Raw genomic sequence first — 6,856 nt, forward strand, 5'->3', positions numbered from 1 at the left:
GTTAACAAAGATTATCTTTTGAAAATTTCAGCTAAGGCCAGGCACGGTGGCTCATGCCTGTAATTCCAGCACTTTGGGAGGCTGAGGTGGGCAGATCACTTAAGGTCAGGAGTTCAAGACCAGCCTGACCAACATGGCGAAACCACGTCTCTACCAAAAATATGAAAATTTGCTGGGCGTGGTGGCAGGCGACTGTAATCTCAGCTACTCGGGAGCCTGAGGCATGAGAATCGCTTGAACCTAGGAGGCAGAGGTTGCAGTGAACCGAGACAGCGCCATTGCACTCCAGCCTGGGCGACAAGAGCAAAAACTCTGTATCAAAAAAAAAAAAAAAAAAAATCTCAGCTAAGACTGTTGTTTGCAGACCCAATTGAGACTTGTGTTTAAGAACATTTCCAGTCTAAAAATCAGTGATCATGTACAACACTGAAAATAAAATCACTCCTCCACAAATAAATGCTAACTAGAAAATAAGTTATTTTTCTCCCATGTAAACAATGAACACTGACCTTTCTCTATTGCCTTAGCTTAACATAATTAATTGAAAATAATTTTGTAACCCATTTGTATATAGAATTGTTTCTTTCGATTTCTTTAATGTGTTAAGATTTTAAAACAGCATGTTACAATGAGTGTTTATAGAAATGAATTAGGTTATAGCATTCTTATAAGGATTGCAGTTTTATCACTATTTATTTTTATTTTTTATGGGTACATAGTAGATGTATATATTTATGGGTTACATGAGATTTTTTTTTTTTTTTTTTTTGAGACGGAGTTTCGCTTTTGTTAACCAGGCTGGAGTGCAATGGCGTGATCTCAGCTCACCGCAACCTCCGCCTCCTGGGTTCAGGCAATTCTCCTGCCTCAACCTCCTGAGTAGCTGGGATTACAGGCATGTGCCACCATGCCCAGCTAATGTTTTGTATTTTTAATAGAGACGGGGTTTCACCATGTTGACCAGGATGGTCTCGATCTCTTGACCTCGTGATCCACCCGCCTCAGCCTCCCGAAGTGCTGGGATTACAGGCTTGAGCCACCGCGCCCGGCCACATGAGATATTTTGATACAGGCATGCAATGTGTAATAATAACATTAGGGTAAATGGGATACCCATCACCTCAAGCATTTATCCTTTGTGTTACAAACAATCCAATTACACTCTTTTAGTTATTTTAAATTATTTTTGACTATAGTCACCTTGTGCTAGCAAATACTGGGTCTTTCTCATTCTTTCTATTTTTTGTACCCATTAACCATCCCCATTCCCTCATAACCACCACCAACTCTCCACTATCCTTCCCAGGCTCTGGTAAGCATCCTTCTATTCTCTGTCTCCATGAGTTCAGTTGTTTTGATTTTTAAATTCCACAAATAAGTGAGAACATATGATGCCTGTCTTTCTGTGTCTGGCTTATTTCACTTAACATAACAATATCCAGTTCCACCCATAGTGGTGTAAATGACAGGATCTCATTCTTTTTATGGCTGAATATTACTCTATTGTGTATATATACACATTTTCTTTATCCATTCATCTGTTGATGGACACTTAGGTTGCTTCCAAATCTTGGCTATTGTGGATAGTGCTGCAATAAACATTGGAGTGCAGATATCTCATGGATAGCCTGATTCCTTTTCTTTTGGGTTTATAACCAGAAGTGAGAATTCTGGATTTCATGGTAGCTCTATTTTTAATTTTTTGAGGAACTACCAAACTGTTAACAATAGTGAGTGTACTAATTTACATTCCTGCTAGCAGTGTACAAGGGTTCTCTTTTCTCCACATCCTCACCAGCATTTGTTATCACTGACTTTTTGATAAAAGCCATTGTAACTGGAGTGAGATGATATCTCATTGTAGTTTTGACTTGCATTTCTCTGATGATCAATGTTGAACACCTTTTTATATACCTGTTTGCCATTTGTATTTCTTCTTTTGAGAAATGCCTATTCAGGTCTTTTGCCCATTTTTTAATCAGCTTATTAGAATTTTTCCTATACAGTTTGAACTCCTTGTTCAATCCCTTATCAGCTGGGTGGTTTGGAAACATTTTCTCTCATTCTGTGGGTTGCTGCTTCACTTTGTTGATTGTTTCCCTTGTTGTGCAAATGCTTTTTACCTTGATATGAGCATATTGTCCATTTTGCTTTGGTTGCCTATGCTTATCAGATATTACTTAAGAAATCTTTGCTCAGTCTAATGTCCCAGAAAGTTTCCCCAATGTTTTCTTTAGTAGTTTCATAGTTTGAGGTCTTAGATTTAAGTCTTTAATCTATTTTGATTCGATTTTTGTATATGGTAAGAGAGGGGGGTCTAGTTTCATTTTTTTGCCTATGGTTATCCAATTTTTCCAGCACCATTTATTGAAGAGACTGTCCTTTCCCCAGTGTAAGTTCTTGGTACCTTTGTAAAAAATGAGTTCACTGTAGATGTACAGATTATCTGTGTGTCTGTTTTTATCTCAGTATCATGCCATTTTTTGCTTACTATAGCTGTGTAGTATAATTTAAAGTCAAGTAACATGATTCTTCCAATTTTGCTCTTTTTGCTTAGGATAGCTTTGGCTATTCTGGATCTTTTGTGGTTCCACATAAATTTTAGAATTGTCTTTTCTATTTTTGTGAAGAATGTCCTTAGCATTTTGATAGGGATTGAGTTGAATCTGTAGATTGCTTTGGGTAATATGCACATTTTAACAATGTTAATTTTTCCAATCCATAAACATGGAATATCTTTCCATTTTTGTGTGTCTTCTTCAGCTTCTTGCATCAATGTTTTATAGTTTTCATTGCAGAGATCTTTCCAGTCTTTGGTTAATTCCTAGGTATTTTATTTTATTTTTACCTATTGTAAATGAGATTACTTCCTTAATTTCTTTTTCAAATCGTTTGCTGTTGGCATATAGAAATGCTAGTGATTTTTATATGTTGATTTTATATCCTACAACTTTACTGAATTTGTTTCTCAGTTTTAATAGTTTTTTGGTGGAGTCTTTAGGTTTTTCCAAATATAAGATCATATCATCTGCTAACAAAGAAAATTTGACTTCTTTCTTTCCAATTTGGATGTTCTTTACTTCTTTTTCTTGTTTGATTGCTCTAGCTAGGACTTCCAGTACCATGTTGAATAACACTGGTGAAAGTGGGCATCCTTGCATGCTCCTGATCTTAGAGGAAAGGCTTTCGGTTTTTCCCCATTCAGTCTTACACTATCTATGAATCTGTCATATATGACGTTATTATGTCATGGTATGTTCCTTCTATACCCAATTTTTTAGGGGTTTTACCGTAAAGAGATGTTGAATTTTACCAAATGCTTTCTCAGCATTTGAAATAATTATATGGTTTTTGTCCTTCATTCTGTTGATATGAGGTATTACATTAATTGATTTGCATATATATCTATTGTATTTTTTTATTTGACGTTACCATGAGGCTTGCAAACAGTATCTTATAACCCATTATTTTAAGCTAATAATAACACCGTTTGCATAAACACACAAATAAGCAAAACAAAATTAATAAACACTCTACACCTTAACTTTGTTCTTACCCCACTGTTAATTTATATCTTATTGTATGGTCTATGTTTTAAAAAATTGTTTTGGTTATTATTTTTGTTTGGTTCTTTATTTAGTCTCTTTTTCCTTCCTTCCTTCCTTCCTTCTTTCCTTCCTTCCTTCCTTCCTTCCTTCCCTCCCTCCTTTTTGGTAGATTTTTTGCTCTTGTTGCCCAGGCAGGAGTTCAATGGCACAGTTACGGCTCACTGCAACCTCTGCCTCCTGGATTCAAGGGATTCTCCTGTCTCAGCCTCCTGAGTAGCTGGGATTACAGGCACCCGCCACTATGCCCGGCTAAGTTTTGGTATTTTTAGTAGAGACGGGCTTTCACCATGTTGACCAGGCTGGTCTCAAACTCCTGACCTCAGGTGATCTGCCCGCCTCGGCCTCCCAAAGTGCTAGGATTATAGGCACGAGTCCCCATGCCTGGCCTCATTGTTTAGTCTTTCTACTTAAGCTAAGAGTAGTTTACACACCACAATAAGAGTGTAACCATATTCTGTGGTTTTTTTTGTGTGTGTGTGTACTTACCATTACCAATGAGTTTTGTACCTTCAGATTTCTTATTGCTCATTAATGTCCTTTTCTTTCTGATTGAAGTACTACCTTTAGCATTTCTTGTAGGACAGGTCTGGTATTGATGAAATTCCTCAGCTTTTGTTTGTCTGGGAAAGTATTTCTCATTCATGTTTGAAGGGTATTTTCACTAAATATCCTATTTTAGGATAAAGGTTTTTCCCTTCAGCACTTTAAATATGTTATGCCACTCTCTCCTGGCCTGCGAAGTTTCTACTAAAAAGTCTGCTGCCAGACATATGGGAGGTCCATTGCATGTTATTAATTTCTTTTCTCTTGCTGCTTTTAGGATCCTCTGTTTATCCTTTACCTTTGGAAGTTTGATTACTAAATGCCTTGAGGTAGTCTTCTTTGTGTTAAATCTGCTTGGTGTTCATAGCCTTCTTGTATTTGAATATTGTTATCTTTCTTGAGGTTTGGGAAGTTCTCTTATTATCCTTTTAAATAAACTTTGTACCCTTACCTCCCTCTTTACCTCCTCTTTAAGGCCAATAACTCTCAGATTCACCCTTTGGAGGCTATTTTCTAGAACTTGTAGGTATGCTTTATTATTCTATATTCTTTTTTTCTTATATGAGTGTGTATTTTCAAAAAGCCTATCTTCCAGTGTATTAATTCTTTCTTCTGATTGGTCAATTCTGCTATTAAAAGATTCTGATGCATTCTTCAGTATGCCAATTGCAGTTTTCAATCCCAGAATTTCTGCTTGATTCTTTTTAATTATTTCAATCTCTTTGTTAGTTTATCTGATAGAATTCTGAATTCCTTCTCTGTGTTGTTTTGAATTTTTTTGAGCTTCCTCAAAACAACTATTTTGAATTTTCTGAAAGGTCACATATCTCTGTTCCTGTAGGATTGATCCCTGGCAGCTTATTTCATTCATTTGGTGAGGTCATGTTTTCCTGGATGGTCTTGGTACTTGTAAATATTCATCTGTGTCTGGGCATTGAAGAGTTAGGCACTTAATACAGTCTTCACAGTATGGACTTGTTTATACCCATCCTTCTTGGGAAGGCTTTCCAGATATTATAAAGGACTTGGGTGTTGGGATCTAGGTCATATCTGCATTACGGGGCAACTCAAGCCCAGTAACGCTGTGGTTCTTGCAGAGTCATAGAGGTATCACTTCAATGGTTTCGGATAAAATTCAGAAAAATTAGCTGGATTACCAGGCAGAGACTCTTGTTCTCTTTCCTTACTTTCTCTCAAACAAATAGAGTCTCTCTGGTTCTGAGTTGTCTTAAGCTGGAGGTGAAATGACACAAGAACCCCTGAGCCCACCACCACTGGGACTGTGCTGGTTCAGACCTGCAGCCAGTATTGCACTGGGTCTTGCTCAAGGCCTGCTATAACTGCTACCTGGCTACTGCCTATGTTCGCTCAGGGTCCTGGGGCTCTGCGGTCAGCAGGTAGAGAATATAGCCAGGCTTGTATCCTTCCCTTCAAGGTGGTGAGTTTCCCTAGGCCCTTGGCAGGTCCAGAGGTGCCATCTGGGAACCAGGGACTGGAATCACAAACCTTAAAAGTCTACCTTGGTGTTCTATTTTACTGTGGCTAAGCTGGTACTATGAGATGTAGTCCTTCCCACTCTTCCCTCCCCTTTTTACATGCAAAGGAGCCTCACCCCACAGCCTCTACCAGCACAGGCCCATGGAAAGTACTGCCAGGTTACTACCGATGTCCCCTTAAGGCCTAAGGGCTCTTCAGTCATCTTATGGTAAATGCTTCCTGACCTGGGACTCACTCTTCAGGACAATGGGCTCTCCTCTGGTCCAGGGCAAGTCCAGCAATGCCATCCAAGAGCTAAGGCATAGACTTGCAGACCCCAAGAGACCCCTGTGGCTGAGCTGTCACCTAAGGTGCAGGACAAAGTCTCCTTTACTTTTCCCTCTGCTTTTCTGAAGCAGAAGGAGTCTCACCACATAGCCACCACAGCTTGGAATGTGCTGATCTCACCTGAAGCCAGCTAGTTTCAGAGTCTCACCCAAGGCCGTGGCATCCTACCTGGGTATTACTGCTGGTTATTCTGGGTCCAAGGGCTTTTTAGTCAGCAGGTGATTGGAACTGCCAGGACTAGCTCCTTCCCTTCAAGGCAGTGGGTTCTCTTCTGGCCCAGGGTGTGTCTAGAAATGCTGCCTGGAGCTAGGGCCTGAAAAGAGGTCTTCATGACATTGAGTGCTGCTCTATCCTGCTGGGGCTGAGATGGTATCCACGAGGCAAGACAAAGCCCCCTTTACTCTTCTCTCTCCTCTCCTCAAGCAGAAGGAGCGTGTCTCTTATGGAATCATGAGCTATGCAGCCTGGGGTTAGGAGAGGGGTAATGCCAGCACTACCTTAGCCGTCCCAGGTGGTATTTCAGATCATGTGTCCTTCACATCCACTGGCTTTGAGTCCAGTTCAGCACTAGAACTTGCCTAGGAGTTATAGTCCTTGTGGCCTAGGCTGCCTTTCAAGTTTATTTAGGATTCCAGAGCACTTGAGCCTATGATGCGAGACTTGCCAGAACTCAAGTTCTAATTGCTGGGATAGGTGACTCTCTTCCAGTTAGAACTGGTTAAATACACCCTCCATGGGCAGTTGTCAGTTGACTTCAGTCTGGTTTTGTTTTCTGCTGTGACAGGGCACCACGGAGTTCAATCCAATGTCTCTCAGTCCCTGTGCTCTTCCTCTCCCAAGTGCACAGATTATCTCTCCACACCACACAGCTGCTTCATGGG

Source organism: Sapajus apella, unplaced genomic scaffold (assembly GCF_009761245.1).
Source record: "Sapajus apella isolate SASKATOON/1434 unplaced genomic scaffold, GSC_monkey_1.0 scaffold141, whole genome shotgun sequence".
Classification (NCBI taxonomy): Eukaryota; Metazoa; Chordata; class Mammalia; order Primates; family Cebidae; genus Sapajus; species Sapajus apella.